At 33.7% G+C, this 16,495-nt stretch overlaps 2 protein-coding genes and 1 long non-coding RNA gene across 3 annotated transcripts in view; 1 reads left to right on the top strand and 2 right to left on the bottom strand.

Moving 5' to 3' along the window:
* Positions 1 to 16,495, top strand: part of LOC127988462 (uncharacterized) — a 523,986-nt gene that overhangs the window by 235,270 nt on the left and 272,221 nt on the right. The gene's annotated exons all lie outside the window — the stretch shown is intronic.
* The window catches only part of LOC127988497 (hepatocyte cell adhesion molecule), a 278,315-nt gene that overhangs the window by 80,855 nt on the left and 180,965 nt on the right, over positions 1 to 16,495 (bottom strand). The gene's annotated exons all lie outside the window — the stretch shown is intronic.
* LOC127988550 (uncharacterized) lies at positions 5,896 to 6,442 on the bottom strand. Its single transcript, XR_008161743.1, has 3 exons — positions 6,356 to 6,442; positions 6,183 to 6,246; positions 5,896 to 5,968 (listed from the first exon to the last, which is right to left on the bottom strand). It is a non-coding gene; the product is annotated as an uncharacterized LOC127988550 (long non-coding RNA).

Below are 16,495 nucleotides of genomic sequence, written 5' to 3'. Positions count from 1 at the left end.
TTCTCTGTATTTCAGTAAGATCAGGATTTAGAGTGACAGAATCTCCCTCCGTCACTGACACTGACTTCACTTCATCACCAAACACACCTGAAGAACAAACACAAACAGTTTCTCAGAAAGACTTTTGCAGTTTTAGTCATTTTAGAACATAAAAAAATGTAATTGCAAAACAGTTCTTCAATGCAATAATGTGCAATAGATTAAATTGAATTAAATTTATTGAAAGAGAAAAATGACCACACAAACGTAATGAACAAAGATATTTAACAAGCTTATTTTAGTCTGATAAAAACATTTAAATGAATAAAAGAAATAATAAAGAACAGAATGTGTGGATAGAGACATGACACAGATATAGAAGAACTAGAGCAATAAAAATACTTACCAGCTAGACTCCAAGAGCACAAACAGAAGAAAATAAACACCTCAAATATTTTCATAGGCATTTTGTTGAACAGTTTCCAAAAACAATAGTTTTTAACTCTAAAAAGGCAACATTTAAACAATGTCAAAAACAGCAGAAATTTTAAATGAGCTGAAGGGGAGTGCACTTCTTAAGGCCTAGTAGAGTAGTTTAGTCAAACACAGCAGTCAGTGTGACTATACAACTTACTAACGACACAACATAATGCTCATTGGTCGAAGCAATTGTGATGTCTGTTGTTGTTTTTTTTAAGTCTTACATCATGTTTTTATGTGTCGCTTATAGATTATATATGCATATATATATGCATATATATATATATATATATATATATATATATATATATATATACATATATATATATATATATATATATATACATATATATATATATATATATATATATATATATATATATATATATATATATATATACATATATATATATATATATATATATATATATATATATATATATATATATATATATATATATGACAGGTACTTTGGGTCTCTTGTTCATCATATTTAATTTCATTAACATGCAGCATAATTTAACAACATAGCACGTGAGCGTGGATCACAGTTTCCGCGTTTGGTCTCGTGCGCAGTGGTGGAGCACGGATGGGCAAATGATGAAGCACTGAAGCTTCCTAGAAAGATTCAAAGCTTCGAGAGTAGCAAACAGCGCCATCTGGTGGTTAGTAAAAATAGAACAGCCAAAAGCTGCGATCACCCACTATGGCTGCGTCCGAAATGGCACACTTCCCTACTATATAGTATGCAAAAAGCAGTAGGCGAGCGAATGAGTATGTTCGAATCCTCTGTGTTCATAAAGAAGTTATATTAAGCGACATTCGGATGTATACGTATACTTATTTTGCGTTCTAATATGCCTACTAACCTATATAGTAGGGGAAGAGTATGTGAAGAAAGAAGTGCGTTCGAAAACCGCAGTATTCATAAAACAGGCGAGAAATCCCCGAATGTCCTACTGCTTCAGTCCAGATTCTGGAGTGTTCATCGATGGATACTTTTCAACATATATATATATATATATATATATATATATATATATATATATATATATATATATATATATATATATATATATATATATATATATATATATACAAAAAAAAAACTAAATGGTTGAACAAATCTTAACACTTGTTCTGTCAAAACATAAATAAATTAAATAACAAAAGGACATACAAAATCTTCTTAACAGACAGAATATCCAACTAAAATGTTACAATTATTTCTGAAAACACATCTAAGCAATAGGGAATATATACAAGCAAACAGGCATCCAGTGGCTACACCATGTTTCTTATTATTTATTAATTTCCTCCAGACTTAAACTTAAATACTGCAATAACTAAAAATAGTTTTATTGAAATAGGCTTAATGTTAAATCATTTGAAGGAGGATAGTTTACCTTGAAACTTTAAAGCAAACATTAAAAATATTATTTAACTAAATATGACTAAACGCATTAATTTAATAAAATAAAACAAACTCTAATTATAACAATCGGTACAATAGTAATATTTAGATTTTTTTTTCTAGTGAAATAAGTTAAAATTATTCAGAAATAACTGTTCAGCCGTTGTCAAGAAGAAAATGCATGAGGCTTGGCGTCCTCGCGCTCCTGCTGTTTGCTCGCGTGCGCGTGGAAGAGCGATTTCAAATACAAAGATCAGAGACATAATTTTTTAATTAATATGTAATAATAACATATGTTGATTTAGCTTGTCAGAGTGAATGAAATGTGTAGCCTATTTATTTGTCTGATCTCGCCCCAAACGCGGCTGTCATGTGACTTTTTTTTCCCTTCGATGTCAAATGTTGCATTTTGCACACATACACGGCTCAAAAACCCCTGGATTTTTCTCTTAGTGTGTTCTAATGGGTGGATTGTGTGCATTCGCAGGAATATTTATTTTAAGAAGCTCTTAAAAATATATATATATATAAATGACTTTACCATGTTGTGACGATGGATAGCAGTTGATGTGAGGTTCAGCCTGACAGATAAAATCTCACAATCACATATAAACACTCATTTTCATGTGTATAATATATTCTTCTAATTGTTTTGTGCCGTTTCGCTGCAGTGTTTTAATGTGACAGGCTGTAAATTCTCTTCAAGTGTTCAGAGAAATACATCGCAGTTGCGCTGCCGCGAATATATCATGTTATTACTTTAAACAGTTCAGAAACATCTGAATTTAGCTGTTGGTGTGTTCTAACGTGTGGATTGCGTGCAATCACCGTTTTAAAAGGTCTTAAATAAGAATGAATTCGCTCGTTGTGAGCTCCGTGGAGACAGCCTGAGCTGAGCAGCTGTGATTCTTCTCTCGTCTTTCTGACTGCTCTCTGCCCAGAAATAAATTATTAATGAGCCCTGACCCCTGTAATAATCAGATATGTTGGTTTAGCTTGTCAGTTTGAGGGAAATTGTATTATTTACTTGGTATTTTTAACCGGTTTAAAAGTGAAACGAAACCCGACTCCTCCCTTAATCTCGGGTATTGCAACTAGGGGCGCAATTTTTCTCAGATAATGTAAGTCTATGGGTAATGTATTTTGACATTTAAAAATGAATAAAAAAAAAAAACACCGCTCTATCCCGCAGGTTTCTACCGAGTTTGGGGCTTGTGGCTTTAAAGCCCTAGGAGGAGTAGCGTTCAGAATTTCTGTCAGAAAAATAATAAGAAGAAAAAAAAGAAGAAGTTTAAATAGCATACACTGTAAAACCTGACAAGTAAACTTAACTCAAACCGTTTGAGTAAACAGATTGCCTTGATTTAAACCCTGTAAGTTTTAAAACTTTGCATTCAAGTAAATAATTGATTAACTAAGTGCTGATTGAGAATTAGTGATGAACAGCTGCTGTTAACAAACAGAATCAGTGAAGAAAAGAGAAACACAAGAACTACTACAACTGACTTCAGACACAGACTTAGATGAAATCAACTGAAATAAAATACATGAAATCTCTCAAGATCTGATTAAACAACCCACAAACAGCATCAGCAGCTCCACTTATTAATAACCAGACTGACTTTATTTCTGTCAGACGTCTACAGAAGATCTTATTGAGAATGAACTAAGGTTTAGATGTTGATTTATTGTTTCATTTGAAGTAACCATGTTAGAGATCAGTGTTTGCTTTAGTTGGGCTCTTGACCCTTGACTTCTGTCTTAGTCTTTTCTCTGGCTGTTATAACCATGTGTTTCTAAAACACATTTGTTGTAACTCAAAAGCCCAGAAGAAATGCCATCAGGTGTTAACCTGTACCTAGATGTAGGTTGTTATACTTTATTTTGGTATAACAACCAATTATATATATAATTATGCAACTGCTAGGAGTCTAATCTCTGATGAAATATGGGTTGTGTAATTAAATTGACTATAGTAAAAGTGATTCTTAGAGCCAGTATGTTGCAACAAGCCAACATAATGAGTCTCAAATTCGGCGTGTACGGTGTTTTCACAGAAGTTATTGACAAAACTATTCTAAACAGTTATATATATATATATATATATATATATATATATATATATATATATATATATATATATATATATATAAGGCTATTATAACTAAATTCTATTATTATTATTATTTGTGAGTTGTACACTATTTATACATTGGATTCTTTTATTTATTACAGTTTTTCTTTCACTTTTGTAAAATGAAAAGTTAATACACATTGTATTTGATTGTTTTGATTTATAGCAGTGAATAACTGCTATTGAAATATAATAGGGTATCACTGTTTATTACTGATTTTAAAGGTTACTGAACTCTTGAAATGATTTGGATATACAGTTCAAACAACACAAGATTGGCCCCTCTGTATTAATCGTGGCCCCTCTTGTGCCCAAGTTGAAAAAATCCTAGAATCGCCCCTGCATCTTTCTGACTGCTCTCTGCCCAGAAATAAATTATTAATGAGCCCTGACCCCTGTAATAATCAGATATGTTGGTTTAGCTTGTCAGTTTGAAGGAAATTGTATTATTTACTTGTATTTTTAACCAATGTAAAAGTGAAAGTAAACAAAACTCCGGGTATTGCAACCAGTAGGGGCGCGATTTTTCTCAGACAATGGAAGTCTATGGGAATTGATATTTAAAAATTAATAAAACAAAAACTTTAAGTCTGATCACTCTGAAAAGATATAGCACACACCACCGCTCTATCCCGCAGGTGTCTGCCGAGTTTGGGGCTTGTGGCTTTAAAGCCCTAGGAGGAGTAGCGTTTAGTCTCGGAAAAATAATAAGAAGGAGAAGTTTAAATACACTGTAAAAACTAAAGGTTCCTGGAGGCACCTTTTGGGGTTCTTCACTTCGCCACGCCGGCGGAACCCTCTGAAGAGCTTCTAGGCACCGCTCTAAATGGTGGTGGTTCTCTGAGGAACTTTCAATGGTTCCTGGAGGAACCCTTTTATTAGGATGGCCAGGAACCACTGGGGTGCTTCAAGGCACCATTTCCCTAATTTCACCCCCCCCCCCCCCCCCCCCCCACCCAACGGTTTATTTAATTTTTCCTGCTATTGACATTTTTAATGATTTAAAAAAAACAAACTGAAAAAATAAAACAAATGCATATAAAACATAGTTTATTGATAAGCAACAACAATATCCATAATCACCTTAAATAGTCAATACTGCACATCACAATCCCATTCATGGACACATCAGTGTTAATATTGCTATAAACAAATAACAACAACAAAAAAAAAAAAAAATTACACCTTGGTAAAATTATTATCAAATAAATGGGACTCAGTTATCTTAGAACTTTAAAAAACATTTCATGTACCTAAAACAATGATACAATTTAAATTAATAAATTCAATTAAATTTTAGACACAATGCAATTCATAGTAACATTTTCTTTCCTGTTCTAAATAGTGGTAACTGATTGGGAGAATAACTTTGAGAGCAGTGAATGGGAGAGTATCACAAATATATTTTTGCATTCTCATTTACTCAAATAACAAAACATAAACTCTAAAGATAGCATTTTCACAACTTTCAATCAAAGGAAAAAATCTGACAGAGACTGATAACAGCAGTCAGAAGAGAGAACAATGTCAAATTTAGCATTCCTCCCAAAGACTCTGGATTTGAAACACCCTTGCATTAGCTATTTTTTTTTTTTTTTGTAATTTGATACAAATGTGAGATAATACAAAGTTTAGTGTTATTAATGCACATAATAATAAAAAAAAAAATCAAAATATAAAACAATGGTGAGGATTTACGATGCTGATGGCCGCTGAAACGCTTCATCAGTCTTATGCAAATGGTCCATGATCTCCTCCTGAATGGCCAACAGATACAGCAGAAAAACAGTGCACTTTGGTGTACTTTTAATTGCTTTCTATATAATGTTGAACAGAACACAGTTACTCATGTCGGCAGGTTCATCAGCAAGAAGCTCCTCACCATCAGGAAAGTCTGCAGTGCTGCTCTCACCAAATGGGTCTCCTCTTATTGCCACTGCTGTTCTGAGATTCTGTGTAGGCTGTTCATTGAAAAAAAGAGTGATATATTTACATTTATTCATTTAGCACAGGTATTTTTTTTTAATTATCTTAAAAATGAGGAACACCACAGGAATTATTTTTGTCATATTAGTGCATTGATTAATGGTTGTGGGCTAATTAAGTGCACAATGTGTGTTTAAGTTGTGTGTGTACACTACATATGTATACACACATGGACAAACTCATACTTACCTCATCATATACATCCAGGACAGCAGGATCATCATGTTACAGGAAGGGCAATGTTAGAATTACTCTGAAAACAATAAAAAAAAGAAAAGAAAAAAAGAACTGTTCATAAACTATAAATAACTGAATGTTTTAGAAGGGTTTCTGGTGTGTCTCTGCAAAACTTATTTACACACCTACAAAAGATGAGGTACATCCAGAGAGGTCTGTTTATTGTCAGCCAGCATCAGACATCAGCAGCTGTCTGTCCTCTGCCTCACAGGCAGGCCCGGCTGCAGGATGAAATTACTGAGGGGGCATGTGAAATTGTTAAGGGGGCTTAACTTTGCAACGACAGATTTTTAAATACAGCGCTCCCTAAAACACTCCATATGCAACTGCAAGTAACCAGAGACTAGCAAATTTTAAACAGTGTAATGATGATAGATCATGTCCTATACCTTTTTAGAAGAGCTGCAGTCTCCTTGATTTGGCACTGAATCACACTTAAGTTTAAAATATTCTAACTGACTCCCGAGAGTAAGATTTTTCATGGCGACGGTTATTTTAGAACGTTCCCCCTTAATGTTTCCATGGCAACGCGTCATATTTGTCACGTGAAACACCGCAGCCACAATAATAACACTGTATAACTACATTTTATATAATGTATGCTAAAGAAGAAATAATAAAACAAATGTGATGTAAAAAATAAATAAATAAATAACACTGTATAACAGATTTAGGCTATCCTTCATTTCGTTTTTTCCTTTTTTATTTGAAATATTCACAAACTTACTTACGTCATCAACTAACCTATATTCCGATTCTGAAATATGTGAGTGCGTGTGGTCGTTTAAAAATCTTTATAACAATAGAGTAAACTTTATAGAACTAAGCGTAACGTTTATAGAACTTTAGCCTAACATTACTTCCACTGTGTTTATCTGATATGAAAAACACACGTCGGCAAATTATATTTGAATAGATAGTTTTTGCTCCTTTCACAGACTCCAAATGTAGGCTATTGTTTTACCAGTGCTTATGTGTAGCCTATTTAAATGTCTGAAATCTAAAATAAACATTATGAGGTTGAAAACACTGCATACACTGAAAAATTTGGCAAGTTTTTGCACAAGCATTTTTCAAGTAAATTTAACACATTTGGAAATTAAGTAAATCTACTTAACTAAGTTAAGTAAAAAAAAAAAAAAAAAATAATAAGTACATTTTATTGAGTAAAATTTAATTAAATTATATTAATGCATTTAGCAGACACTTTTATCCAAAGCAACTTACAGGGCATAACAATTTTCACCTATCATGTGTTCCCAGGGAATCAAACCCCAACCTCGCACTTGCTAATGCAATGTTCTACCACTGAGCTACAGGAACACTTCAAGATCTTGTGACAAATAAGTGAAAATTTCACTTACTTACTTTTTTATTTTGGAAACGTTTTTACACTAACAAAAAACCAGAAACAGATATTCTAGAAATTTCTAAATGTAAAATAATTTTTTTCAAAACAGTTTTATCAAATGAGGGTAAATAAGTCTCTCACTTGTGTCCCTTTAAACCAGTTTACAGCAAAGACAGCACGAAGGACTGGATGCACGTGATAAATATTCTGCAATTAAGAAAACAGATAAAAGAAATAGCACTGTAAAACCCGATAAGTAAACTTTACTCAAACCGTTTGAGTAAACAGATTGCCTTGATTTAAACCATGTAAGTTTTAACCTGATAAATGTCACCGTCCCGTATACGGGACGCCTAAATTTACTTCAATATATTACAATTATATCCTAATCTAATCATGACAAACTATATATCGTTGGAAAGGTCTAAGACTCCTAAATAGATATTTGACCACGTTTTGTTGTTAAGAAATTATGAAGGAACAGTAAAAGATTAATTTATAAAAAGAGTGCACCTCAAAACATATACATCATAACTGGAGTTCTGACCTTTGTTACAAAAAATCTATTCCGCTTCCTTTTTCCCTATCACATATTTTAGTAATCATCATAAATTATATATCATTTGAAAGCTTATATACTCCAAATTCATCTTATGAAAACCATTTTGAAATCGGACACTGTGTTACCATGGAAATCGTACTTTAAAATCTTTTAGCGTGGTCCTCCCCCTTAGTGGGAGGGGTCATATTCCAAATATATTACGGTCTTTTAGAATCAAAACTTTTCATAATCTTGACCAAAATACATATCGTTGGAAAGGTCTGAGTCTCAAGATTCCATATTTGGTGGTTATTTTGTCATAGACATAATATTGAGAGAGAAATTGATACATTTGTGACAAACAAATGCATCCAAAAAATTCAATGGAGTTTCAATGGCCCCCGGTGGCTTTTTGTGGTATAACGTCTAAACAAAATTGCATATGAACTTACATTTTTTTCATATCAACTTCAAATTTGGAACACAACTTATTTAGACATATGGCTTTAATTTTATAGCAATTTTGGATTAAAACATATTTTATTAAATATTTATTTTATATAAAATATAATAAAAATAAAATAATAAACGTATTTACAGTAAATGTAAACTTCTATAACTTTTTTATGCTTTCATTTTTTAAAATGATTTCACTTCTGCAATAATCTGCAGATTGTCTTCTTTAAAAAGAGACCAACCTTTGGTCTGTATTCAAAAGCGTTTATGATTTATAACAATTTAAGTGTGAATAGTGTACTTCCACGTCTATGTTCAAAAATGGGGGTGACAGTTAAAAGGTTAAAACTTTGTATTCAAGTAATTAATTGATTAACTAAGTGCTGATTGAGAATTAGTGATGAACAGCTGCTGTTAACAAACAGAATCACCGAAGAAAAGAGAAACACAAGAACTACTACAACTGACTTCAGACACAGACTTAGATGAAATCAGCTGAAATAAAATACATGAAATCTCTCAAGATCTGATTAAACAACCCACAAACAGCATCAGCAGCTCCACTTATTAATAACCAGACTGACTTTATTTCTGTCAGACGTCTACAGAAGATCTTATTGAGAATGAACTAAGGTTTAGATGTTGATTTATTGTTTCATTTGAAGTAACCATGTTAGAGATCAGTGTTTGCTTTAGTTGGGCTCTTGACCCTTGACTTCTGTCTTAGTCTTTTCTCTGGCTGTTATAACCATGTGTTTCTGAAACACATTTGTTGTAACTCAAAAGCCCAGAAGAAATGCCATCAGGTGTTAACCTGTACCTAGGTGTAGGTTGTTATACTTTATATTGGTGATGATAATCATCAATTATTTATCTGTATGGAGACTTATCTCTGATGAAGTAGGTGTTGTGTAATTAGTTGAAGTGATTCTAGTAAAAGTGACATTAAGAGCCAGTGATTCTGTGATAATCAGTTAATATAAAAATGACTTTCTGAACATTTTTGTACACATACATTTATCTTCTATGCCAGTAGTTGGTCAAACACAGACATTAATTATCAGAATATGAACCTCTACAATGGTGACGAAAAAAACATGCTGCAATGCATTCTGGGTACTATTGTAGTACAGATCTCATCCATGGCTCCCAGCATGCTCTGTAACATTTTTTTAATGGTCACCATTGTTGAGGTTCATATGCTGATTATTGATGTCTTTGTGTGACTGCTTGACACCGTAGAAGACCAAACTGTTTGGAAAGTCATTCAGATTAACTGATTATCACAGAAGCACTTCCTCTTAGAATCACTTTTACTATAATCAAATTACACAACACCAATTTCATCAGAGATTAGACTCCATACAGTTCAATAATTGATGATTATCATCACCAATATAAAGTATAACAATCTACACCTAGGTACAGGTTAACACCTGGTGGCATTTCTTCTGGGCTTTTGAGTTACAACAAATATGTTTTAGAAACACACGGTTATAACCAGAGGTGGAGAGTCCAGGGGTCAGAAAGTAAAAGTCCTGCCACATTTTTGCTCCACCCATGAACTCAGCAGCTGATTTGACCAGAGGAGGAAACAAGTCATTCCTTCCAAGTCACAAACTAGTCTCAACTCAAATCCCAAGTCCTCAAAGAGTTAAAGTCAATGAGATAATTAAGAGACTAATTAAATGATGATTGTGCATTGGTGATGAACACCTGCTGTTATTGTGCGTTACAGAGGATCAGATGCTGATGTTTTATTGGTTAAAATTATGCCACCATCATGGAGATCAGTGTTTGCTTCAGTTGGGCTCTTGACCTTTGGTTTCTTTTGTTAGATATTTATCTGTAAAAGTACATGTGCTGTTATAAAACAGTGTGATCAGTGCTGTGCAGAAAACCGTTACTAGCCGGTTTTACATGATGAAGTAATTATTAGGCATGAGCCTGTTTATTTCCAAAACGATTTTATGTATTTATTATTAACAAATGTTCAGTTTTTAAATAACCTACCTTGTGGAACCGTTGGTTTAATCACTATAATGAATACATTTCCTAATGTATGTAATAAATATACATTTTTCAAAATCTTTTCCTAATAAGACGCACAGACATCATGACCCAGCATATGAATCTCAACAATGGTGACAATCAACAAAACGCTTCAAGCTGAAGTGCATGCTGGGTAACACCATAGTAAAAACTCTGATTATGCACTGTAGCATGAATAATTATTGTAACCACTGTTGAGGATCATATGATAAGTGCTCATGTCTAAAATCCCGAGCCTGTACAATTTTTTCCCCCAATATTTAAGCATTACAATAATATTTGTTTAATAGGACTTTTTTTGTAGTTCAGTAATTGCTGAACATAATTTAACAAACCAAAGAGAGACACCTTCATGAAGTTAATTCAAATGTTTTAGATGAAAAAAGGGCAATTAAATTTTCTACTTCAAGCTTTTAATTCAGCAATGTGTTAATGTTTACTACGTAACACAACCGCAAGTGTTTAAAAGCAAATTACTTTGAATTATTAAAAGGGTCAAGAGCCCAACTGAAGCAAACACTGATCTCCATGATGGTGGCATAATTTTAACCAATAAAACATCAGCATCTGATCCTCTGTAACGCACAATAACAGCAGGTGTTCATCACCAATGCACAATCATCATTTAATTAGTCTCTTAATTATCTCATTGACTTTAACTCTTTGAGGACTTGGGATTTGAGTTGAGACTAGTTTGTGACTTGGAAGGAATGACTTGTTTCCTCCTCTGGTGAAATCAGCTGCTGAGTTCATGGGTGGAGCAAAAATGTGGCAGGACTTTTACTTTCTGACCCCTGGACTCTCCACCTCTGGTTATAACAGCCAGAGAAAAGACTAAGACAGAAATCAAGGGTCAAGAGCCCAACTAAAGCAAACACTGATCTCTAACATGGTTACTTCAAATGAAACAATAAATCAACATCTAAACCTTAGTTCATTCTCAATAAGATCTTCTGTAGACGTCTGACAGAAATAAAGTCAGTCTGGTTATTAATAAGTGGAGCTGCTGATGCTGTTTGTGGGGTTGTTTAATCAGATCTTGAGAGATTTCATGTATTTTATTTCAGTTGATTTCATCTAAGGCTGTGTCTGAAGTCAGTTGTAGTAGTTCTTGTGTTTCTCTTTTCTTCAGTGATTCTGTTTGTTAACAGCAGCTGTTCATCACTAATTCTCAATCAGCACTTAGTTAATCACTTAATTACTTAAATTCAAAGTTTTAAAACTTACATGGTTTAAATCAAGGCAATCTATTTACTCAAACGGTTTGAGTAAAGTTTACTTCTCGGGTTTTACAGTGCTATTTCTTTTGTCTGTTTTCTTAATTGCAGAATATTTATCATGTGCATCCAGTCCTTCGTGTTGTATTTGCTGTAAACTGGTTTAAAGGGACACAAGTGAGAGACTTATTTATCCTCATTTGATAAAACTGTTTTGAAAAAAAATTCTAGAATATATGTTTCGGGATTTTTGTTAGTGTAAAAACTTTTCCAAAATAGAAAAGTAAGTAAGTGAAATTTTCACTTATTGTTCACAAGATCTTGAAGTGTTCCTGTAGCTCAGTGGTAGAACATTGCATTAGCAAGTGCAAGGTTGGGGTTTGATTCCCTGGGAACACATGATAGGTGAAAATTGTTAGCCTGAATGCACTGTAAGTTGCTTTGGATAAAAGTGTCTGCTAAATGCATTAATTTAATATTATTTAATACAATTTTACTCAATAAAATGTACTAATTATTATTTTATTTTTTTACTTAACTTAGTTAAGTAGATTTACTTAATTTACAAATGTGTTAAATTTACTTGAAAAATGCTTGTGCAAAAACTTGCCAAATAAAAATTAAGTAAATTTACTTATTACTTTTTTCAGTGTAGTTGTGATATGACAGGGCTGAGCTCGTTTTACAGTCTATGGTCCGTCTCTGGCTCAGCGCCAACCAACGCGACACTAGCACTTGCTTCCACATACATCAGAGTGTATTTTACAAACTCCAAATGTAGGCTGTTGTTTTACCAGTGCTTATGTGTATTTAAATGTCTGAAATCTAAAATAAACATTATGAGGTTGAAAACACTGCATAGTTGTGATATACGACAGCGTTGAGCTTGTCCGTATCTGGCTCAGCGCCAACCAACGCGAAAGACGTTTGAATCTGGCAGTAATGTCACGAGTTACAACCACTGATCTATATATATAACTATATTATAGATCAGTGGTTACAACACTGAACATTCTAAATCCCATGGAGATAAGGTTAAATTATTATTTATCTCAAAAGGTTGAACATTTTATTTTTAACCATGAATAAAAAATGAAACAGAGGGGGCACAAGTCAGATCTGAGGGGGCATTGCCCCCTTTTGCCCCCTTGTGGCGCCGGGCCTGCTCACAGGTGTCCACTACAGAGCCACATTTCTTTATTAACTGCTGAATATAAAGAACATATGGGTAGTTTTTTTATTGTTTAATTCAATTCAGTGTAACAGTGTACACAGTCATATATAATTTTGGATTAGGCCAAGCTGAAACCATTTCAGTTATTTCAATGTCAAATAAATAATTAAATACTTACATAGTGCTGCCCTGTGAATCCTTTGAGATTTTTAGAGAAGTCATACTGGATTTTCTGAGGAGAGAAAATTATCAAAACCAGTTTTATGTAACGTTACATTATGTGCAAATGACTCTAAAAATAGGCTAATAGCCTAACTTTACATGTAATGTTACGTTAACATGGATGTGTAACTATTTAACAAACGTAAACGACAACAATAATTTAGAAAAGTTGAAGAAAAGAGTTAACTTACAATGAATAAACGTAAACATCATGTGTAAGTTAAACCTAACTAATAATTATTGTTTGTGACCTTGTGTTTGTAGTCTCCATTTCGTCCCACAAAGTGCATTAGACTCTTAATCATCGCAGCTATTAAATTAATGGTTAAGGCGAGACACTGCAGGTAAAAACAATGTTTTTTCAAGCACCTGTCAATTTTGAGATTTTGGGCTTTTTGGTTTTTCATAAAGTGCTTTTTCAAACTAGTGGAAGGAAAACATCCAAAAGACACTGTTAAGTGTTTCTTTTATAGCACTTTATCTGTTTGTGTCAATAGATTTCAATTACAATACATATTTTTAAAGGCCGTTTTCTCAAAATGAGTTTTTTCTTCAACACTGAGCCATAAATCTCCACTTCAGTAGCACGTACACACACCAAACATGACATTTTTATTCCTGTCTGTATTCTGAAGATTTTTACAGAGGGATTTGTTCATATATATTTTCCTTGATTATATACAACATTTTATTCCCCCCAAAATTGTGAAAATATATTGTTTTCTGGCTGTTCAAAGTATTTTCTGAATTATGGAGTGACAAAAAAAGATAACAAGAATTCCCTCTGTAAAAACATTTGACTCTAATATGTCAAAAAAATTAAACAAAAAATTTGAAACTGACTTCATCTAGTTTTCAGATTTTTGTACTAGAAATGTATGCAAATTAGCACATATTTCATTAAAGAATGCCTCATTTGCATATTTAAACATAACATAACTGGGTAAGTAAGGTGATAACTATTAGTTATTTTTTTTCCCCTATTCACCTGCAGTGTCTAAACAAACAGTTTAATGTGTCAGCGTAGGAATTAGTATACAAATAATAAACCTGTGTATTAATTTCGGAGCCTTTACTCACCTTGCGCAGTTGTTTCTTTCTTTGAGGAAAGGAGCCGTTACTTCTGACCAAAGAACAGAGAGAAAGACGAGAGAGAAATGAGCACTTCATCAGCATTTTTTAAGAGCTTCCAAAAATAATATCACAGCACTAATCCACCCATTAGAAGACAACAAGAGCAGAATTCAGGTGTTTTTGATATGTTTATGTGTGCAAAATGACATATAATTTGACAGCGTGATTACAGCTTATGAATACTGGAAGGAAAAAAGTCACGACAGCCTTTTAACTCTGGAGTCGATTAACGCATATACGCGTTTTGAGTCATTTTCTCCTGATAACCCCGACAATTACTTAAATTACATTTTCAGTTTTAATCGTACAGATAAGAGCAATACATCAATCGAATCTGTAAAGGCTCTACTTTTTTTTTGGATACAAACATAATAACAACAAAACTGTGTGCACTTATAAAATAAAGATAACAAACGAGGTGTGCTGTCTTCAACTTGTCTGCGCTGATCTTCATTTACAAACACTTCATTAAAATGAACTGTAACTGAACTGAATACTCAACGAAGAGACATGAGAGATATATCTATAGAAAGCTTGACATGTCTACTTGTAAACTAAACAAGTGTATGGGATTTAAATCCTGCCATGATTCAAAACTGAAAATACAGTTCTGAAAGGTTGAAACTAAGTGTTCGAAAACTCAAAATCTTACAAAAAAAAGTTTTGCAAGATCGAAAAATAAGATTTGCAAGCTTGCAAAATGTAAAAAAATACAAATATCTCTGCAAACATTGTGTTCTTTTTGAGATCTCCTCCTTCAGAACTGCAACATTTTTTTTTACGAAGTTGCGCAAATAATTTTTCAGAGTTTCAAATTTGTCAGTGTTCTCCCACTGTATTAGATTGTTTTCCAGGTTTGAAACCTTGTAAATGGTGATCTGAAAACTGGTGTGCAAATGTGTGAAAACAAGTTTTGAAACTCTGAAAACAGAGTTTTGCAGGCTTGCAAAGTGGTAAAAAAATTAAAATCTCTGCAAACATAATTTTGTTTTTGAGTTTTCCTTCTTCAGAAGTGCAACACTCTTTTTTATGGTGTTGTGCAATCATTTTTTCAGAGTTTCGAATTTGTCACTGTTCTCCCAGTGTATAGTTTGCCTTCCAGATTTGAAACCTTGTAAAAAGATTGATCTGAAAACTGGTGTGCGAATAGGTGAAAACAAGTTTTGAAACTCTGAAAACTGAGGTTCGAAAGGGCGAAACTTATTACATTACATTACATTTGCACTCCTATTGCAGACAATTTTTTCAGAGCTGAGTTTACAACACCCACTTTGTGGAGATACGCCCACACAGTTGCGAGCTTGCGACTCACGTGATTTGTGGCAGCGTTGTCACGCAGCTCTGCTCTGAAACTCTGAAACTCAGACTGAGCGAAAATGAAGCTTCGCAACCTCGCAACTTGAAAAAAAGCCTGAGGGAGGGACTTCTGCTCTTGGCCAATGCTTTGCTGTCTGCTGACGTACAGTCCAATCACAAGTTGTATTTACTGGAAAGGTGGGATTGACCGACTGCTCCACCAATGACGAAAGCGCACAGGAGGACACGCAAACAGAGGATGCACGCACGGATCTCTGGCCACAAGGCGGTCCCGTCCTAGAGCTGCAAGAACCGCGTCCATGGCTGGGAGAGAGGTGAAAAACTTTAACGTTACCATTAATTTTAGCTAACTAAAAAGCTAGCTAATAACTGTGAACTTATTAGCATGCTTGTGGTCATCTTTGTAGTCACTATAACTTAGGCTGTGTTCGAAACTTTAAAGTAAAAGTTATGGTGAATTTTCCCGGGCAGATTCATCGCTCCTCCTGACCATGCCTTTAACTCTCAAAATAGTGAAATGTTCAGTTTCCTTCATTTGGGTTTCATGGGGTGAAATAATAGCCTACATTTGCTGCCGATGTAATTCCAAGTTAGTTTTTGGTCATGTAGCTGCTAGTAATCTAACGTTAATTTTATACATGAGATCAGTATGAGTCCGCTCCACAAAGCCCGGTAAACCTGCTCTGTGTTCGACTTCATTAAACCATCTGCCAGATGATGGTTAGTTGAAGTTCCTTTGACCTATTGTTCATGAGTAATGTTAACGTTACCACATGACCAACTCAAGCGTGTTCAAAGAGA

This window comes from Carassius gibelio, chromosome B22, assembly GCF_023724105.1.
Source record: "Carassius gibelio isolate Cgi1373 ecotype wild population from Czech Republic chromosome B22, carGib1.2-hapl.c, whole genome shotgun sequence".
In the NCBI taxonomy this organism is placed as follows: Eukaryota; Metazoa; Chordata; class Actinopteri; order Cypriniformes; family Cyprinidae; genus Carassius; species Carassius gibelio.
The sequence above is the reverse complement of the archived record's forward strand: the minus strand, read 5'-3'. Positions and strand labels throughout refer to the sequence as shown.